The sequence below is a fragment of the Ammospiza nelsoni genome, chromosome 10 (assembly GCF_027579445.1).
Source record: "Ammospiza nelsoni isolate bAmmNel1 chromosome 10, bAmmNel1.pri, whole genome shotgun sequence".
Taxonomy (NCBI): domain Eukaryota; kingdom Metazoa; phylum Chordata; class Aves; order Passeriformes; family Passerellidae; genus Ammospiza; species Ammospiza nelsoni.
Window position 1 is genome coordinate 24,769,404 of NC_080642.1, and position 21,064 is coordinate 24,790,467.

Below are 21,064 nucleotides of genomic sequence, written 5' to 3' on the forward strand. Positions count from 1 at the left end.
CTGCCATGCACCCAGGGCAGCAGGCACTGTGGCAGTACTCTCCATCTTACTGAGTGTCTCAAACATTGCTCTGGTGCTGGGCTCTTTGATCTGTGCTGTGCTTCTCTCAGACCAGCCAATTTTAAACAAGACAGGCTTATGAACTGTTGGGGCTTTTTAAAGGAAAAAACCAAAACAGCAAAACCAAATCAAACCCCTAAACTCATAAAATGTTAATGCAGATGAAATCAGAACAACTGATTTTTATTTTGTTAAACATGAATAATATCCTTCATAGCCTTTTTCACTGTGTTTATCTTCATTCTAATTAATAGAAATCTCTTGTGTACTATATGAAGGCAAATTTCGTAAGACAAAAACCTTTTAAAATAGTGCCACAAAATATTGCCGTTCCTTTTCTTTAAAAGAGTGTAGAATAGATTGCAAAATCTGTGGTCACCATGGATTTCCAGACTGAAAACAGAATGATTGATCATATGGAAGCAATATATAACATTCTTGTGTAATCTAGGAGAAGAGATTTATTATCACTTTTGTATCTTAATATGAATATATTGCTAAAGCAAACAGAAGCTGGTTAACAAACACCTGCCAGCACCCACTGAGTTGTTTTTGGGGTTTTTTCCCTTTTGGAGGACCCAGTTCCTGCTTTTGTGTCCCATGTATTCCTGCAGCCAAGGTTGACAGCTGTGCTCCAGAAGCAGCAGATATGATTTATTTGCAGGATACAGTATAAAGCTCAGTGCTGTCAAGGACAAGAAATAACGTTCCCCTGAGGATATAAATCTTTACTGCATCCTGGTTTTTGGTCCCAAGTGCTTGTGTAACTTTGTGTAGGGCTTAAATGTGAGTGTTCAGAGTATGGAGTCAGAATTATAACTTCTTTTAGTGCCTGGTGGATTTAGTTTTTAGAGTTTTCTGGTCTGAAGACTCTGAAGGTTGTTTCAGAGGGCTTTTTGCAATGGATTTAAAGGAAATCAGTATATTCAAATGCTCTGTGCAATTATGTCTCATCAAACACCAGGATCAGTAGCTAAGTGCTCCCAGGGGTTTCCAGAGCCATATTTTTGCCTTCTACCATGGGCAGCTGGGGCTGCTCTGAGCCATTTTCTCAGTCCTCCTCAGCACTGGGGCTTGGGCATTCCCTGAGCAAGGGATCCTCCCTCAGAGGCTGAAGATGCAGAGAATGTGATGGAAGCCTGTGTAGCTCACTCAGCACTGAGGAAAGGCTGTCTTGAGAGTGAATGTTGGGGTTTTTGGGAAGGTGGGAGAAATGGGATGTGCTTTCACACCTGCAGTCATGCAGTGAGCCCTTATCCATCCAAATGCTTGTTCTCAGCCGTGGGAGGTGAGGGCAGGTAGCTCCCCTACCACGGGGCTGGTGCAGAGACTCCACAGGAGTTCAATCCACATGGAAGCATTTCTAGAAAATATTTGGCTTTTTTGCTGGACCGTGCTTTCTCTGAACACCCCAATTAATCTGATGCACATTAGGAACAAATAAAAAACCTCCAGGCTTAGTTTGGTTTTTGAGTAAGAGTAATGAAGGGCTGTTAGAGTTCTAACCCCCAAACCAAAACTTTGTGGTGTGACAGTGCTGCAGGTGTGTGGTATTTTTGGGGTCCCTCGTCGTGGGGAGGATAGAGTGAATCTGACTCCATGTTCTCAGAAGGCTAATTTATTATTTTATGATATTACATTATATTAAAGTATGCTATACTAAAACTATACTAAAGAATACAGAAAGGATACAGACAGAAGGCTAAAAATTAATAATGAATCTTGAGACTCCTTCCAGAGTATGACACAGCTTAGCTGTGATTGATCATTAAGTTAAAACAATTCACATGAAACCAATCAAACAACCACCTGTTGGATAAACAATCTCCAACCACATTCCAAAGCAGCAAAACACAGTGGAAGCAAATAAGATAATTATAGTTTTCATTTTTCTCTGAGGCTTCTCAGGAGAAGAAATCCTGGCAAGGGGATTTTTCAGAAAACATGGCAGTGACACAGGTGCAGTAGGGAATGTACCTCTTTCTCCAGCAGCACTGACACAGCCAGAGCACACAGCCTCAAGCTGTGCCAAGGGAAATACAGGTTGGATAGTGGGAAAGTTTTTCATGGAAAGAGTGATAAAGTTCTGGAATGTTCTGCCCAGGGAGGTGGTGCAGTCCCCATCCCTGGGTGTGTTTAACAAAGCCTGGATGTGGCACTGGGTGCCAGGGCTGAGTTGAGCTGTTGGGGCTGGGTTGGACTCCATGATCCTGAAGGTCTCTCCCAACCTGGTCATTCTTTGAATTCTGTGAGTGGGTTATGGGCTCAGTCTCAGGGAATCTGACTCCCTCCAGGAGCTGAGCTGGAGCAGCAGATCAGGAGAGGCAGCCCTGGCTTTCACCACTTTGTTGGCACGGGTGTGCCCCACATGCACACACACGTGTTTGAAGAGCGGGAGGGGCTGCCCAAACTTTCATCCCCAGCTGTAAAACAGAGCTGAATACATCACTCAGAGGAGATAACTGGAGACAGTGCGGTGGCTTTGGAGCTCTCACATCAGCCCTGCCAGCTATGAGATTGCAAAGACTAACAACTTCTGTTAACACTTGTTAATGATCTCTTGTGAGTATTAGGGGACTCCATAAAATGTCTGGGTTTTGTCTGCATTGAATGTGTTCCCAGTTACTCGGGTGGGAAGAGGGGCTTGGCTCCACAAATAGTATTCTCTTTGGAGAAAAAATGATCCAAGAATGTTTTAACTCCTGAAGTAACTTGTGCCAAATCTCCTCAAAGACTGTCTGTATTTTATCCAGTGTGTCCATGGGTTCCCAGAGCTCTCTCTGATTCTCCCCACCACTCAAAGACAACATGTTGTGTTTACAAGAGGTCTCTTTACCCTGAAGATAAATGCTTTGGCATCCCATTAAAAGGGCTCCTTTAACCTGTGGCCCTGTGTCCTGAAGGGATAAGAGCTGTGTTGCAGGAGGCCTTGGCTTCCTGCCTACCACTTTCAGCTCCTGAGGGCCATTTCCCTCAGTGCCACTGAGCTCCTCAATCCTCCCATGGGCCAAGGCAGGCTCTAACCCCTCGAGGTCCCCATGGTTCTGCCTGCTGAGGCTCTCACCTGCAGCTCAGGGTCTGTGCCATGAGGCCAAGGAAACGTGCAGGTGAAGGGGAGTGATTTCACCATCCATGTGTGAAGTGGAAACCTTTCCAACCTGCTCTCTCTCTGATACAAAGAAGGAATTTGCCCTGTCCTCAGGAGCTCCTTGTTTGGCTTTCAGGGATCTTGGCTTGGTACCTAACTCTCCAGTGCTGTTTTATGGGAGGAAGGGCATTAGAAGCACTGTGATATTTGCAGCCCCACAAAGATTTTCGTTCAGAAGTGTAATAAGCTGCTGTTACCACTGCTTGAAATGGGAGCCTGACAGTGTGCAAAGACAAGTCTGTTTTGTAGAATCTTGGTGTAACAATTTGCTCTGCCAATGTCTTTATTTTAAAAAATAGCTTTAGAGATGTCCATAACCCAGTTTAGCAGTTCAAGAAACACCTGGGATGGATAATAGCGCAATAACCAAGTGGATGTTGGAGTACAAAGATTTCCTGAGAGCAGGGGATAAAGAAGGAATGTGAGAGAGTAGGAATGCTGGGTAGTGTGGAGTTTATTGCAGAGGTTATTCCAGGCTTAAGTGTTTGCATGGAGACAGGGAAGTGAATATCTTTCATTTTATGCCATACTTATCTCAGGTTCCTCTCAGCATGGTTTTGATATCAGAACATTTCTTGGATTTGTTCTCTTTCCCAAACCCTGATTTGGAGCAGCTTTTCTCTGCAAAGAATTTTCCTCATTCTCCAAAGAAAATTGTTCCCAGTGGTAGAAAAATAAAATTCCTCCTGACTCTTTTGACCCTTCAAAGAGCACTGATAATCCCTCAAGAGATCTCCCCCATCAAGTAGGGGACCAAGGCCCCCTGTCCTACACTTGGTAAGCTGGGGGCTGAGTTAGCAATAACTCTGGCCATGGTTTAACAGAGTGAAGGCACTGACATATCCCTTGCAGTTTTATTTTCCCACTCTGGTGAAAGCAGAAAGATCAACAACAATAACCAATAACCAATAACCAACTGCTCAAGTGCCATCCCTGCTCCTCCTGAGGCTTGGGGAAGGCTCCTCTCCCTCTGGGGCGCTGGGGCCAGCCCTCCTGGGTGCCCTGGGACAGCCAGGTCACTGAGCCTGCCCCTGCAGCAAAGGGAGGAAATGTTCCTGATGTTCCTGCAGTGCCCCAGGGAGGGCTCCAGGGCAGGGAACAGAGCAGCCTTTGTCCCCAGCCCTTGTCCCCAGCTCTGGGGCTGTCCCACACCCCCTGTGCCACTGCTCAGGCTGTCCCCAGCCCTCAGGGGACATCGAGCTCAGCTTCTCCCTTCAAGTTTTGGGTTACAGGGAACAGTGACCTAGAAAGGTGCTGTGGGGGTTGTTTTTGCAGTTCTCCTTCTGGCTGATGTTATCTGGGACCTCTAGAGGAGATCCTGTTTCTGGCTGTTCCACTGCCTGGCAAGTCTCTGTGGCAACAGGTTTTATGGAATGGAGGCAGGGTGTGGGAGCTATCCAATACAGGCTGAATGCCCTGCTTTTTCCACATTCCTCTGTCCCTAAACATGCTTTGCTGGTAAAGCAGAGGGGGACCTTGTTCATTTGCTGCTGGGGCTTGATAACCCATACTCACCTATTAACAACCACTCACCAGGTTTGCTTCTGAGCTGTGTCTTAGATCCTTACTCATTTTTGGGGCAGTTTTTGGAGAACTGCCCATCAAGGTTTGATCTTCAGGATGCATTGTTCTGCTGCATTTGTCAGCCCTCTGGCTAAAACAGAGGTACCAGGGGAGATGTCACCTCAGAAGGATGCTTGATCAATTAAAATTTCTGCCCTGCTTTTTTGTCATGTAGGACATAGGAATGCCTAGCCTGATTCTTATACACAGCTTATGTATGTCTTTTATCCTCTTGTGGCTTTTCTCATTCTCATGGAACCTGTTCTCATCTATGGAGCTGATTCTTCTCTCCAGCCCTCCTGTGGCTCCTTTACTTACATCAGAAGGCAATGAAGGACTCCTAAATTAACATTACTACAGACCAGGCTGGAAGAACTTTAGAGACCTGTCACTTGAAAGCAGTTTCCCTAATTTCTGCCACCTCAAGACTGGTGTATTCTGTGAGAGGTGAGGATGCTGACCAGTAAGAGAAGGGTCAGAACACTGCTCTGCAACTAAATGCATTATTTTAAAGGTGGCAGGTAAAGGAGCACTGTACTTGTAATTTTATAATGTGTGGGCTCAACAGAATATAGAGACAGCCCAAAACTACATTGCTTTCTTGTAAACCTCTGTACAGCCAGAAAGAAGGGGGACTAATGGTCTAGAAACAACCAGAAAAATAAAGCTTGGCCTTGTTCCCCTCCCCTCTCCAGCCACCTCTTGTAGAAACTCTTACAGGAATTATCTGTTAATGTTTTTCCAGCTTTGTACATGGGCATTTTCCTCTAGTCCATGTTCCCATGCTCACCTTGTCACTCACCTTGTCCTGTGATTCATCCCCTCCTCATCCACTTTATTTGTTTCACTGGCTTCCTGCAGCTTCCTCTGGCCTCACCTGCTTCAGCTCCCTCAGCTCTGCCTGTGCCTCTTTCCTCTCTACTTTCCTTGACTTTTCTAGGGGTATTTCTCTGACTGTTTTTCCCTTATTTCTCTCTTCCAGTCCACATAGTGCCCAAATCACCATTCTTTGTTATTTTATATTATCCATGGCTGTCAAATTTTCAGCTCAAAAACAATATACCACAAAACCAAAAAGCATTCAAGTAACTTCAGGAGCCCAAACACCTCTCTCAGTCCCTAAGGATGTCATTGCCAGCATGTCTGTTCCTCTGCCCTGTAACAAGAGTGGTGTGCTCATTTTCTATTCTGACCCCTTTGCATTCAGGCTCTTAATCTTGCTGGTCTCCAAGATGCAGCATTTCCTTTCTTTCCACCTGCCTTACTACAAACCCCATTCAGCCATTTCAGAGCATCATTATTACAATATCCTCTGTTCTGTGTCCAATTTGTACTGAAAATATTCCCCTTCCTAGGCCACTGCATGGCCTGTGCCAGCCTGTGTTTGCTTCTCTCTGCTTGTTCCTTGCTTTGCCACATCTATCCTGACATGCTTGGTTTTGTTTCCCAGGCCATTGCTGTCTGTATCTCTCTCCTGCCATCCCAAACCCCCAAAGCATGCCCAGCTCCAGCCCAGCACACCTCCTCAGCTGCCAGGGTGAGGTGTGGGATGTGTTGTGCCAGCACCAACACCTTCCCTTGGCACTGGAGCTCCAGGTCATGCTGGTAATTCCCAGATGCTTCAAACATGTGAACAGTTGCTGTTGCTACTCTTGAAAATAAAACTTGCTTTAGGAGAATTTGGAAGATTTTCTAGATTTAGTAATGTCTGAAAGGAAAAGACTGGTCGCTAAGCAGATTGTCTCTTTTTCTTTTCTTTTTTTTTTTTATTTTTATTTTTAATTACTTGTAGTCAGGGTGGCCAGTCTGAATGGCTGCTTTTCTTGCAGTCTCCCAGTGGGGTCATGCTTTAATTTATGCACTCCATAAGGAAATGGTCAGGCCCATTTTCTTTCCATTCAGAGTTATCTCGTGAGTCGTGGTACTCCAGCACAAGAACAGCTTGTAAAGTTTTGGCAGCACTGCCTGAGGAATCTGCCCAGGGAAGAACTGGCTGTAAAAGCTGAGTGGGCTTAAACCATGCAGAGCTAGAGAAAGATGCAGTGGGAGTAACTGTGCTCTAGTAACACAGTGTTACACACTGTAAAAATTCAAAGCAAACTCTGACAGACTGTTTTCCATTTTAGAAGTACATGTTCATATGCAGCTGAAAAAGCTCTACTTATTCTGATGTTGTCTGGCCCTGGCTCAAAAGGAATGCTGTCCTTTTGGGGGGTGTTATCTGCAGTGTTACTGAGAGCTAACTCAGTGCATAGCAGGGTTGAGAGCTGCTTAGTTTGGATGTTGGGAAAAGTGTAATTGTGGGAGTTAAGGAAACTTGGTTTCCTTGGGATGATTTGCAGGTACAAATGCTTGCCCCTCTCACAATTTCACTGTCAGCCTTTTCAGCTGCTGAGCTGTCATCCACTGAACATCCACTCAGCCTGGATTCTTTTTTAAAAGATGCATTTGAAATGGTTCATCACACCAGTGTTATAGACAGAAGTATTTTTATCACCCATTTCAAAAAATAAAAATCAACAGAAGCTTCTTCCCTAAGAAGTTCTTTATCAGTTCTCTGTAATGGAAAGAACAGTAATAATTAGGTGATTTATGTCAAAGAGAAGTGGAAGGGGGAAAAAGATCCAGTCCTGTGGCCCAGGTGAATGTGGCTGTTGCAGCATTAAATGTTTCTGGATGTGCTGAATGTGTTCTCTTCCTCTGCAGTTGAATGCCCAGCCTTCCAACAGCCAGTGATGGCACCCAAAGGGACAGGGGAATTCACATTTGTGTCTGAGCCCTCAGTGGTGCAACAAGAGAGAGGAGAGCTGCCTCAGGTGTCCTCTTTAGGAATCCCTTAGGGAAACTTGTAAAGGAGTTCACATTTGCTGTGGTTTGCACCCACAGAGCCAGCAGACCCTGGAGCTGCCTGCCTGGTGTGTCCATGAGCTCTGCCCTGAGCAGGGGCAGGAGCTGTCTGTGTGTCAGCTGGGCCCAATCCAGGCTCACTTCTAGCACTTGTGTCTTTGTTAATATTTAGATAATATCCTTTTCACCTTGTTGGAGGCAGAGTGTTGATAAATGACCCAGTAAGAACTCTTTTCTGTCTGTGGATATTCAGAGCGTGGTTTATTAGTGCCTAAAATGCTAATGTATCCTTGCCTTTAAGAGGAGTTGAATTGTGTTGTTCTTGTACTTGTAGCAAACACATTCCTATTTGTGACAAGCCAAGAATAGGAAGTCCTGGAGATGTGCTCCAGCATGGTGTGCAGTGTTGTACTTGGAGCTTTCTTTCTAAATCTGCTCAGCAGGAGAGAGGGGAAAGCTGCTGGAAGTGGGGCTGGTGCCCCACAGCACTGCTCTTGGTGGCCTTGCTGTGGGACAGGAGCTCTTTGCTCTCCCAGCATGATGGATCCAGCTTCACTGCTTGTCTGCTCAGTCATTTTATCTGTTCTACTGGTACACCTGGGCTGCTTACTGCAGTTCTTATTTCTTAACATTTGTGTGTGTGCCTTGCAGTTCCCAGTACAGCTGTTATATTGTATTTTCTGGGATGCCCTGATGAAGACAGGAATGATGGATCTGACTTCATGTTCTCAGAAAGCTAATTTATTACTGTATTATATGATATTATATTAAAGAATGCTATACTATACTAAAGAATACAGAAAGGACACTTACTGAATGCTAAAAAGATAATAATGAAAACTCTTTCCAGAGCCCTGACACAGCTTGGCCCTGATTGGCCAAAGAGTGAAAACAACTCCCAGCAGAATCCAATGGAACAATCACCTGTGGGTGAACAATCCCCAAACACATTCCACATGAGCACAACACAGGAGAAGCAAATGAGATCAGAATTGTTTTCCTTTTCTCTGAGGCTTCTCAGCTTCCCAGGAGAAAACCCTGGGTGAAGGGATTTTTCAGAGAATGTGAATGCCACAGTGTTACAATATTGAAACACCCTTTTCACTGATAGACACTGGGTTTGTCTGTGTACTCCTAGACTCCTAAAAATCACACCTAAAGCAGTCTTGAAAAGCTTAGGCCTTGTGTGCTGCATGGTGATGAGTAAGGACTGGGCAATATTTAGCATCATTTTGATGAAAAATGAAGGCATGTCTTTTGTTTTCTATTTTATCTAATATTAGACTGAGGGTTTCTTGAATAGCTCATTCCCTGAAGCCTTGGTCACTGAGCAGCTCCTGGGACTGCAGCAGGGCTTTGTGTGTGTGCAGGCCTTTGAGGCTGGGATGTGCTCCCTCCTTACTCTCTTTGAGTGGCAGCATTATTCCCAAGGTGCAGTCCTGGCTGAGGATGGCTCTTAGAAGAACAAGTCAAAGGAAATTATTACAATTGCAAATTAGATTCCAGTGGAGATTGTGCAACAATTATTTGAAATATGCTCCCTCAGTGATAGTTATACAAAGTGAGCCCTGCTGTATTACAAGCCACGAGGTAAAACTTGAAGCTATTTCATCCTTGCTGGTGCCACCTACCAGAGAAGCATGTCTGATCAGTGAGGAATAAGAATGAGGCTTTATTTCCATGATGGAAAAATGCCACATGATGTTTAGCAGAGTGCAGCAGTAGCTGGAGACCTCTCCCCAGTGCAAACCCGTGGGGTTACCATGGGAGAGACTCCCCCATGCAGAGTCTCTGCCCCAGAGCTTGGGAGAGGGTTCACTGTGTGGGGTGGAAACAAAAGCCAGGTCACAGCTAGAGTCACTCTGCAGCTTCTGTCCTTGTCCAGTTTCTCTTCACTGAGGGGTCAGAAGGGTGAACAGCACTTGACATTAACTGTGCCATGCTCCAAGATGTACATGAGGCAAATGTGTTATTTGTGCCCAGGCAATGCAGTGCAGGGGGCACTTGGGTCTGCACATCAGAAGAGCAAAGGAACATAGCTGGGGCTTGGGGTGTTTCTTAGGTACCACAGAGTTGGATGAAAATGTACCTTCCACTATGATTTTGTACCTTTTATCCCCCCTGCAATTTCTTTCTGCCATGATTTCTCTTTCCACGGGGCCTCAGAGCACTGTTCAGGAAGTGAACTGCTTTCCCCTTTCACATATCTTCAAACTTTCTGTGCTTTCACCTCCAAATGTTTTAGCATGTTCATAAGTGGCAAAGATTCCAGGAGACTAGAGGAGAATTCTATCATGGATTTTAGAAACTACCCCCATACCCTGCAATATCAACAGTGTAGCTCTGCCAGCCTTGTTGGATCACTGGAGTTTATCCATTTCTTCTCAGTGTAACTGCACTTTTCAGTGCTTACAGAAGATAGTAGTTGCTGTGCAGGTTTCAGAGAAGTGGGTGTGATCATGCTCTCCATTCACCATAATTAGCTTCTCCTGAAGATCTACATCCCACCCAAATCCTGCTTGGTGGCTTATGTCCAAACTCAGTCAGGCATAAAAAGCCTCGAAAGCCAGACAAGATTTGCAGAATGCCCAGGAGTTGAACCATGCAATGATGCGAATCAACTGTGGACTTGAAGAACTTTCAGGAAATTGAAGTCTGCAAGCTTTGTAGTGTTCTGCTGTGGTGCACATGGCAGGGAGAAAGAGTTTTTTAAAGCTTTTCAGCTCTAAAGCTGGTTATCAGTCACTGCAGGCCAAAAACCTCAAGCACAATGAACTTGGGCAGCCTGTGGATCCCAGCAGGATCTGTTTGTGGAGTTTTCCTACAGGTCTTGAAGCTGCATTAAGAGCACAAGACCTCATCCTACACATCATTCTCTTTGTTCTACATTTAGGCTAAAATGAGGAGATTTGCAGGATCTTTGTGGTCAGAAGCAAGAAACTGAAATAATTCTTGATTTGATTTTATTATGACTAAGAAAGACTGCTATCTTAAACATTGCAGAAGCACAAGGAGACATTGGAAGTTTTGACTGCCCTTTCTGTATAGCCCCTGATGAGTTTGGTGCAATTAGGCGAAAAAACCTCCAAAATTAAAGGAAAGTACCACTAGCCATAACTCTTAAACCTTTCCCCATTTAAATATCTTACCTGCTGTTTTCCAGGAGCTGTACAGATCCCCAAGAAACACCACGGGCATTGATGTGCTGACACCTGAAAAAAACCCAGTTTTTTGTTAGTTTGTTTCTCAGTTGTGAGAGAAGCTGAGAGTGTTCCATTTGTACGCAGGTTGTGTGGCTGCTCCCACATGGCCCTTCCCAGAGATGGAGGCCACCAGAGGTGTTCAGCAGTTGTTTAGGGGGGGACCTTGTGCTCTGTTCCCGCTCCTAGGAATGTGTGTGGCCATGTTGGAAATGTGTGTGTAAAGTGCAGAGTCATTCTCCTGGATAACTGCATCCTCCATCAGCTCCAGTCTCACCCAGCCCTAAATCCAAGGTCTGGATTGAGCCCATTTTGGTATCAGGATTGCTGGATTTGTGTCCCTCAGTTTCAGGGAGAATGTGTGGTATAAGTGAGAACTGGAAGATGTGAAGCTGCCTCCTGTCAATGAAGGATCTGAATTCTGAGTCCTCCTCCTCTCCTGGGAAGCGATTGCTGTGGAGTAAGAGGTGGGCTCTGCATTGCTGGCTAGAGGAAACAAAAGGGCTGCAGTGGACTTGATTTTGATGAAAAATGAAGGCATGTCTTTTGTTTTCTATTTTATCTAATATTAGACTGGGGAGCTCTTGAATAGCTCATTCCCTGAAGCCTTGGTCACTGAGCAGCTTCTGGGACTGCAGCAGGGCTTTGTGTGTGTGCAGGCCTTTGAGGCTGGGATGTGCTCCCTTCTTACTCTCTTTGAGTGGCAGCATTATTCCCAAGGTGCAGTCCTGGGCCTGTGCTGGGTGCTCTCCGTGATCTATCCCTGATCCTGCCAAGGAGGAGTGAGTGCCTTTTCCCTTTTCCTGTTCCCTGTTCCTGGCCCAACAAGGGTGGGAAATATTAGCTGGATCATCCATGAGTGCACCTGAGGCAGGGCAGCTTGATGCTCGGTGAACTTTGCAGTCCAGCAGCAAAAGCTGAGTTCATAAAAGCACATTTAGGGCTTTGCAGAGCTGAATAGAGGTTTTGATTGCAGAGATGTGGAGATTTGCAGTGACTCAGGCCCACTGAGACACTGGCAGAGGGAGCCAAGTCCTTTCGACTTCCTGGCTCCAGGATGCTGCCGGGAAGCGAAAGGCAGAGCCCAGCATAACCTGGTACTGCGGGGCTGCAGGGCAGAGGCAGGGCTGGGTCTGCTGGGCTGCAGGACTGGATCTGCTGAGCTACAGGGCAGGGGCAGGGCTGGATCTGCTGGGCTACAGGGCAGAGGCAGGGCTGGATCTGCTGAACCCCCGGGCAGAGGCAGGGCTGGATCTACTGGGCTCAAGGGCAGAGGCAGGGCTGGATCTCCTGGGCTACAGGGCAGAGAAAGGGCTGGATCTGCTGGGCTCCCGGGCAGAGGCAGGGCTGGATCTGCTGGCCTACAGGGCAGAGAAAGGGCTGGATCTGCTGGCCTACAGGGCAGAGGCAGCGCTGGATCTGCCATCCCCCTCCCCACACCCGCACCTGTTGCTGGCTCAGGTGCGCGGGAAGGCGCCCGTGCCCTCACCCGAGCAGGGCCGGCCCCACCGAGCCGGGCAATCCCTTCTGGCCGGGTATTCCCTTCTGGCCGCACTCGGCCCGTGCCGGCCCGCTCTGAGGGCGGCGGGAGGATTTAGAGAAGCGTCGCTAATCCCGCGCTGACCCTCCTTAAGAGGCTCCTCAGAGGCGGCTCGGCCCGCGTTGCCAGGGCCCGGTGTATCCTGGAGACGGAGCGCAGCGAATCGCGGCGCCGCTCTCTGGGAAGCCGACACCGCCGCCGGATTGCGGAGCTCCGCCACAAGGAACCCGCTGTCCTCCTGCTGCCGGAGATGGCGACGGCTCCGTGGGCACAGGGGCCGCCGAACGCCGGGGATCTGCTGACGAACCGGCCCTGAGCTGAGGGGGCGTTCGGCACACGTGCTGCGGCTGTGCCGAGCCCTTTGGACTTCTGCTGCTGCCAGCTGCAAACAGCTTTTGTTCACAGCCCTCTGCCCCATCCTGCCCTGGCAGGCACTTAGGCTGTTTTATTCCTTTTTATTTGTATTTGTTTTTTTTTTGCTGAAGCCATGGCAAAGGTCCCCGACAGAAGCAAGCACAAATGGAGTGCGCTTCACACTTTCCTCCGCTGCAACATGAACCCGGAGACCCAGCGGGTTGTGGTCTTTGTCATCCTGCTCTTCCTCATCATCGTCAACGTGGTGCTGATGTTTCTTTTGGCATTTCACTGAAGGAGGACTGTGGTGCATGGGGTTTTCCAGGACTGGGCAACAAATCAGCAGGTCAGCTTGTCGTTGTCTGCCTCTGGTCTGCTTGTCTGCTGTTACGGTGATTGTGTGTCCCAGAGTATTCCTCCCGTGTTTTTAATCATCAGCTCCTTCCCCACCCTGCTCCCCTCACTCTCCTCCTGTCATCACTTGTGCCTTGCGCTTTGGATCCCAGGTAAACAAGAGAAAGGGAGAGACATAACAGAACCAACTTGCTTAATCATAACCTCTCCGTGGCACTAATCAGCCTTGATTCCTAGCCATGAGGATTCCGTGCCTGCACGTAGCACTTGTGAGCCCTGGAGGAGCCCGAAGTGGTGCTGCTTTGTTTGCAGAGGGACAGCCATCCTGTAAGGAGCCCCTGCACAAGGACCAGCTCCATGTAAACACCTGCTGGAGAAGCTGAAGCCTGTAACGCCTCCGCTGCTCTGCCACTGTGAGCACTGCGCTGTGCTGTGCCATGAGTAATGCCCAATTAGCCAAAGAGATTGATTAATAGAGTCCATCAGCAATTCAGGCTGAATAATCGCTGCAGCAGTGTGGAAGAAGGGTTTTGTTGGCTTTAATCCCATTTCCTTGATGATACCTCAGTGCTTATCAGCTGTATGTATCAAAATGGCTGGCACAGCCACGGCACAGGACACTGACTGCAGGCCACTGGTTCACCCCGGGCCAGGGCAGCCGTGCCCAGCGGGGCAGCAGCGCCAGGAGAGCTCCTGTGGGAGGCTAGGAGGCAAGGGCAGCGAGGCAGCCTGCCCCATGCAGGCCTGCCCACCTCTGTGATGTTCCCAGCTCCCTGCCCAGCACAGCACATCCACGCTGGCATTGGCACCCAATGGAGCAGCCCTTGGCTTGATGGCACTGGAGGAGACCCATCCCTGGAGGAAGACAGACCGGAGAGGAAGGCACGGTGCACTGTTCTTAATGACACTGCTTGCTTTTGTGCAGAAGACTGCAAAAGATGCAAGCCCTTAAAATTCAGCAGGATCCTTCATTTTGTGTGTTAGGTAATCTGCAATTTAAGTACAGCTTTCACAAGGGCAGTGTGTTTGCTGGCACTGATGGTTGAAGCTACTGCAGTTCTTTCAGACCTGAATATTTATGGCTCCTGGAGTCTGATCTGGTGTTGAGAAAGGCTGGATGGTGGTGTTGTCTCTGTCATCATGAGTGATGTACTCTGTATCAGTTATTTATGTGCTTGTGTAATACATTAGTGTCGTACAAAACCACGTCACTTTAGTATGGAATTTGTGCCTGTGGAGCTCCTTTCTGTCACACCTGAGGTGCAGAACATCTTTTCCCTGAGAGAGAACTCTCTCTTGCAGTTCTGGGTGTGGGGCAGCAGCAGGCCCCAGCCCCCTGCAATTCTCTGGGAATCTCTTTTGCAGATGAACAGTTTTGAATTATTAAAAACCTCAAACTAGGCTATAAATTCTATTATCTAGCCATTGTGATAACAGCCACCAAAGCCATCCAGACTATGTCATTTTCTGAAGTCACTATGAACAAAACCAAAAGCTAACTCCAGCTCTCAACTTGGCTTTCAAACAAATCTGTTTTCTCTTGCCTCTAAACTTTACTGAGGTCTTGGTTTCAGCTGGCATCAGAATGGAATGGCACAAGGTGGAGAAAGGATTGTTTCCTGGAAAGGCCAAGTGAGTGATGGGAATGTATGCCTCAGTCCTCAAATGGCACATGAGGGACCAAAGTGCAGCTTTGGGCTCAGAGGTGTCAGTGACAGAAAGCTTCTGGCAGCTGCCTATGGAGGCAAATCCTGTACAAGGTTTGAGCAGGTTCTGAAAGTGCTTCAGGTCCAGAAGCTCCCACCCCTTGTCAGTGGGAGCAGTGAGAGGCCTCAGCACTATGGCAGCCCCTGCACTGAGCTTGGACTGCCAGTTAGTGCTGCTGTGCCTGCTCTGGCTCCTGAAATACTGCAAAAGCCCTGATGTTAGATGAGAAGAGCAGTTATTCACATGCATGTGTAGCTCTGAAGGGGAGCTGGGCTCCATCCATAATCCCAGGGCTGGGCTCAGTGGGAAGCTGAGCACAAGTGTCTGCCAGCCTGAGCTGGGCCTGGGGTCACAAGTGACTCATGCTCCTGTTCAGCTCAGTGCCGTGGCCCTGAAATGTTCCTTGGGTGTCACTGAACTGGAGACTGTGGCTTCCTGTTCCACTCTGCCTAGGAAGGGACTTCTTTTTCTTAAGTGTCCTGTAAAATTGGTTAGCATGGAGCTGGTCTTGTGGTGATGGAGTCATTCCCCCTCTGCTGCTGCTGCATGCTCAGTTTGGGGATGCCTTATTCCTGCTGCTTGCTGGAGGGCTCTGCTAGGCTGGGGGTACCAAACCTGGGAAGGCTCAAATGTGAGTTTGGGCAGCGGTGCCTCTGGGGTGCAGAGCTGCTTCCTGCAGGAAGCATTGCAGTTGCTGATGGAAAGTGCCCCAGCTTTCCCCAGCAGCAGGAGACCTGCTCACTGCTAGAGAGCTAAAGGGAAGAATTGTTTCTTTCAAGGGCTCTGGGGAGTGCAGGGGAGTGAGGAAGAAAAGCGTGTTAAAAGAAAGGGTAATGTGCCCTCTGGTGAAATTGCCTTCCCCCTCCCTGCTTGGGGCAATTTGCATTACTTCTGCTTAGGATAATTTTGTACCAGAACAGTTGGCAGCAAAAAAAGTAGAATTGTCTTGCATTTAAACATTCTGGTAAGAAAAATATCAAGATTACAGAGAACCCTTTGGAAACACATGTTCCAATGTTCCCTCCACAGGTGTTAGCTTGGGTTGCTAGGAGCCTGGGAACACTTCTCCACTTAATGTTTGGTGAATTTTAATTTCCTCTTTCCAGTGCTTGGCTAGATTCTTGATACCTGACTAATGCTGAAGTGTCTGTGCCAAGTTTTGCTATGGAGACCTCAGTGTTTTCCTCCTTCCTCAGCTTCCCCTCCAGCTGTATGCATTCAGCTGGAAGCTGCAGTGAGCAGTGAGTGTTCATCAGCCTGGTGGTAGCTGTGACCATTCAGTCCTGCCTCACAAGAAGGTGCAATGGCCAATAAAGCCCAGGAAAAACAGAGCTGCTGAAGGACCCTGAATTGTGTGCAGAAGCTGTAGGTGGTGATAGAAGGACAGTGGGGGAGGAGAGCTCTGGGGGCAGGGAAGAGGCTCTGACATTTCTGGTGGGTTTCTAGTTTGCTCTCAGTGCACTTATTTGGCAGGAGAGCTCTGCAGAAGGGCTGGGATTGCCTTCCATGGCCTCCAGGCCCTGCCCTGGCACTGGGGCCACAGCCCCAGGAGGGAACAGCTCTGCCAGGGCAGGCGGCAAGGCAGCTGGGGAGCCCTGTGCCCCCTGTGTCCCCTGCCTCCTGGTGTCCCCTCTCCCCTGATGCCCCCTGTGCCCATGGCTCCCTATGCCCCCTGCTCTGTGGAGTAGGGCATGGCAGCCAGGCCCTTGTGTGGCCATTGGACTTCTCCTCCTTCTCCTCCTTCTCCTCCTTCTCCTCCTTCTCCTCCTTCTCCTCCTTCTCCTCCTTCTCCTCCTTCTCCTCCTTCTCCTCCTTCTCCTCCTTCTCCTCATCCCTGGGTGCAGAGTGAGGCTGTGCCTGCACTCTTCCCATGCCCTGTGGTGCTCTGTGAGACAGGGACAGGGCTGTGCCCTGAGCCCTGCAGGGACACAGACAGGGACAGGGCTGTGCCCTGAGCCCTGCAGGGACAGACAGGGACAGGGATGTGCCCTGAGCCCTGCAGGGACAGACAGGGACAGGGATGTGCCCTGAGCCCTGCAGGGACAGACAGGGACAGGGATGTGCTCTGAGCCCTGCAGGGACAGACAGGAATGTCCTGTGCCCCCTACATGGGACAAGTCCACCAGAACATTTAACAGGCAAGAGCTCTGCTTGTGCTCTTTGAGCCTTGTGAGAGCAAAGAGCATCTGTGAACAGGAGAGACCAAGACATCATTTCCAGAGGGAGATCTGGACTTTAGATTGTATCTTTGCTTAATTTGTTCTCCCAGGCTAAACTCATTTCTGTGGTGATATGTGGTATCTGCTGTCTTTGTGATTTATTCTTGGAATCCAAGGCATGAGCTGGCCAGATAAGAAACACAGTAAGCATTTAGGATGATACCATCAACAATTACTTTTAATTACTCCTTCCAGTGTTTTGATTGAAAAGAAAATAAAAAATTAACACACAACAAAAGAAGCCACATTATACAGGTTGAAGAAAGATTTCTAGAGGGAGAGTACTTGTTATTGATGCTGTCACTGGCCTTGTTAACTCCAGAGTGTGCTGCAAACTGGAATAAAATGATGTCTTACATGAATCTTTGTATGTGTTCTTTGGCCAGGATTACTCCAGGCATGACTCTTGGTGTCACATACAGTGCACCCACTGTGTGTCTGCGTTTGGCAGTGGCAGAATTGGAACTCAGAGAGGTGGTGTGGACCTGTCTCACAGCACAGTGGCTTTCCCTGTCCTGTTGTGTGCATGCAAGCTTGCTGCATTTGTATTGATAAATGTGATAGCTCACCTGTGTTGGAGATGCTGAAAGAAAAATGTCTCCCAAAGTAGCAAGAGGGTGTTGGACAACCTTTCAGCAGAGCAGTCAGCCAGGTGAAGGGCCACAGAGAGGGAAATTGGGGAGTTTGCTCTCCCTTGCAGCTACCCAGGAGACTTGGCCCCTCTGGAGCAAGGGGCTGGTGCTGGGCTCTGGTCCCACCCATGCCTTTTCCAGTGTTTTTATTTCCATGTCACATTTTCCACAGCACTGCAGATACCCAACGTGCCAGGAAGGGACCAGATCATGGTTGAGAGCAAGCACGAGCAGTGGAGCCCTGCTGTGCCTGGGCAGCCTGGAGCTGCAGCACACGGATCCTGTCCTGTCTTCCCCTTGTCCCTCCCTGGAGAGAGACCCTAGCACAGCCCCTTCCAGCGTGCTTCCCCCTCCAGGGAGCACCAGTTTCACTCTGCACACCTGAATCTCTGCTGTCCCTTGCTGGCAGAGCAGGCACAAGGGGAACAAGGGCTGCCCTGAGCCCCCTCTGTCCTTCCTGCAGCCCCTCCTGCCCAGAGCTGGCCAAAGCCAAGGTGACAAGGGCATGGAGCCAACAGCCCAGGGCCCACAGCTGGAACCCTGTGCCTGTGCTGTGTCTCTTTGGGATGTCAGCTCAGGAAGGGGATCAGTTGCTGTCTCCTGCTGGGCTGGGCAGGTCTGTAGTACCCAGTACCTGAGTGGCTTTGTGCTGCTGCAGCTCCAGGCTGCCCAGGCACAGCAGGGCTCCACTGCTTGTGCTTGTTCTCCACCATGATCTGGTCCCTTCCTGGCACGTTGGGTGTCTGCAGCGCTGTGGAAAATGTGACATGGAAATAAAACCACTGGATAAGGCATTGGGTGAATCCAGGCAGCTACACAGGGATCTCTCAGCAGCCCAACTCTGCTGTCCTCACCTCAGCAGATGAAATGGTTCCAGCAGGAGATTAGGGAAAGACAGGCTGCTAAGGAGTCATGGTTTGGTATTTTTAGCATCCCAGTTCACACCTGTAGTGCCCAGGAGCCAGCCCTTGTTATAATAAGCATAATCTAATTACAGAGTGAGAAGATCTGCCCTGGATGCCAGGAGAGGAATGCTGGCAATGGCAGGAGCCCATCACTGCCTGTCCTACCAGAATGTGCTCAGCTGAGACTGAGCTGCCCCTGCAAAGCCACTCTGTCCTGCTGGGAAACTGGCCAGGATCCTCCAGGCATGACTCCTGGTGTCAGGGCTGTGCAGGGAGTCAGGGGGACAGGGATGGGCACTGTGCACACCAGGAGCTGTGGGATTTCCTACCTGCACCAAAGGCTGTGCGGGTGTTTGAGGGTCCCCAGGATGGGGGAAGAGATGTGAATCTTGACTCCATGATTCAGAAGGCTGATTGATTCTTTTATTATATTATTATAGTAAAAGAAAATTATATACTAAAACTACACTAAAGAAAGAGAAAGGAGACATCAGAAAGCTAGAAAGGAAAGAGGAATGAATAATAAAATCCTGTGATTGACCAGAGAGTCTGACACAGCTGGCTGTGATTGGCCATTCATTAAAAACAATTCACATGCTGGGTAAACATTTCTCCAAATCACATTCCAGAGGAGCAAAACATGGAGAAGCTGAAGCTTCTCAGCTTTCCAGGAGAAGAAATCCTGGCAAAGGGATTTTTCAGAAAATATGTCTGTGACAAAAGGCCAATGTGGGAGGGCTGTGCAGGGAGTCAGGGTGACAGGAATGAGCACTGTGCACACCAGGAGCTGTGGGATTTCCTACCTGGACCAAAGGTGTGCCCTGCAGGAGGAGCAGCAGCTGCTTTGGTCTCCTGTAGTTAGAGGACGTGTTTGCAATGTGCTTTTGGAAACAGGAGTGTGGTTCTGGTTCAAGGCCTTAGCTTTGTTCAGGCCATTAAATCTCCTCATCCAGATGGTGTGGATGTGAGACAAATGAAGAAAATGGATATACTCAAAAGCAGAATATACAGAACCTCAGAAGATCCCAGGAAGCTGCTGCTTCCTGAACATCTCCTTTACCTGGCACAGGACACTTCCAATAGGAAAAGGCGGCTTGGGGTTTTTTTCTAGGGTGTACATAACTTGAAGAACCTTCTGCAGGGGCTACAAAACAAATGGCTCATTTTTGTATTAACAGATACTAGCCAAAAACAAAGGCTTAGGCAGCCTCCTCTGCCTGACAGTGAGACATTATCAAGGTCTTTTTTTGTTTTCCTCTGCCCCATTTTCAAACAATAGGACAAACAGCAGTTCTTAGCTCTGTGCAGAAAGGATCTACCCAGTGTGTGTACCATGGCAAAGAGATCACCAGGCAGGGATGGGTGGTGGCAGTGGTGGAAGTCACAAGTTTTGTGTCACCAAAGCACTGCAGGGTTTCTCTCTCAGGAAAAAGTGAAGAAGGAAAGTGGATACTGAACTGTGCATGGTTCTTTGAGGCAGGGAGAACATCTCAGAGCCACATCATGGAAACTGATAACAATCTGTGCTGGCCCAGCACTCCTGCCAGCACCTGCCAGTGCTGTACAGACTTTGGCACAGTTGAATGCAAGGGAGATGTTTTCACAGGAGACAGGAGCAATAAAAATGATTTCAGCGTGTTTTTTGCAGTGTGTTCCATTGCAATGAACTCATGCACACACATGAAAAGGAAAGCCATGAACTGTGTTTGGGGCTTGATGCTGATGCTTGGATGATTCAGAAGGGTTTGTTAGCAATGCAATTTGTATCTGCTTTTCAATGTTTTCTTTAACCTTATTTGTAAAACAAATTTAGATTCATTTGCCTTCAAGCTACAAGTGATTCCATAACTTGCTGTATCTTTTGGGGGAAGATCATCAGCAGGCAGAGAGCCTGTGACCTGCTTGGCTCCTTTTCCTTTCTTCTTCAAGGAGCCAGGGTGCAGCATTTATCCTCAATAAATCTGTGTGGCAGAATAGCTACAGCTGAACTGGTTTGGATACATTATCCTGAGGGATCTGGGGGATATATTCCTCATTTGTGTAAAGAAATAATGATGAAAGAAAAAGTAAAAGAGGAGGTAGATAGGAAAAATCCAGAATTAAGTCATGAGAGAAGTGGTGGAAGCAGGAGCTGTCCTGCAGATAGGGAAAAGGAGAGGAAATATCCCAGGGGAATGTGCTGGTGGGAGTGCACAGAGGAAGGGTAGTCCTGCAGCAAGGGGAGAGTGGGGAAAGCATAAATGACAGAGAAATGTATTAAATATGTAGCATTAAATACAATTTTCTGATTAAAATAATTTTTACTTGGGTGTCTGAGAAATGGCAGCATAAAAAAGATGCAACAGCAATCACTCTTAAATGTGTGAACAACCAAACAGAAACATTCTGGGCCATTTCCATTCCCAGGATGCACAGTTAAAATCAGGGCATCAGAAAATGTAAAAAATTGTGGTAACCAGCTTTGCTTCATCCTCTGCAGTGAGTGCAGACTTCAAAACTTGGTGAGGTCAAGTGGGGAGTCAGGCAGTCTGACAC

At 48.1% G+C, this 21,064-nt stretch overlaps 1 protein-coding gene across 7 annotated transcripts in view; it reads left to right on the forward strand.

Annotated features, from left to right (window-relative positions):
* Positions 1-21,064, forward strand: part of ARHGEF4 (Rho guanine nucleotide exchange factor 4) — a 231,277-nt gene that overhangs the window by 184,696 nt on the left and 25,517 nt on the right. Inside the window, exon 1 of one of the 7 annotated variants that reach the window (XM_059479352.1) lies at positions 12,606-13,058. The exons of the other annotated variants lie outside the window; for them this stretch is intronic. The gene's annotated coding sequence lies outside the window, so the exon portion shown is untranslated. Of the gene's footprint in view, positions 1-12,605; positions 13,059-21,064 lie in introns of those variants that run through there. 7 annotated transcript variants of the gene reach the window in all.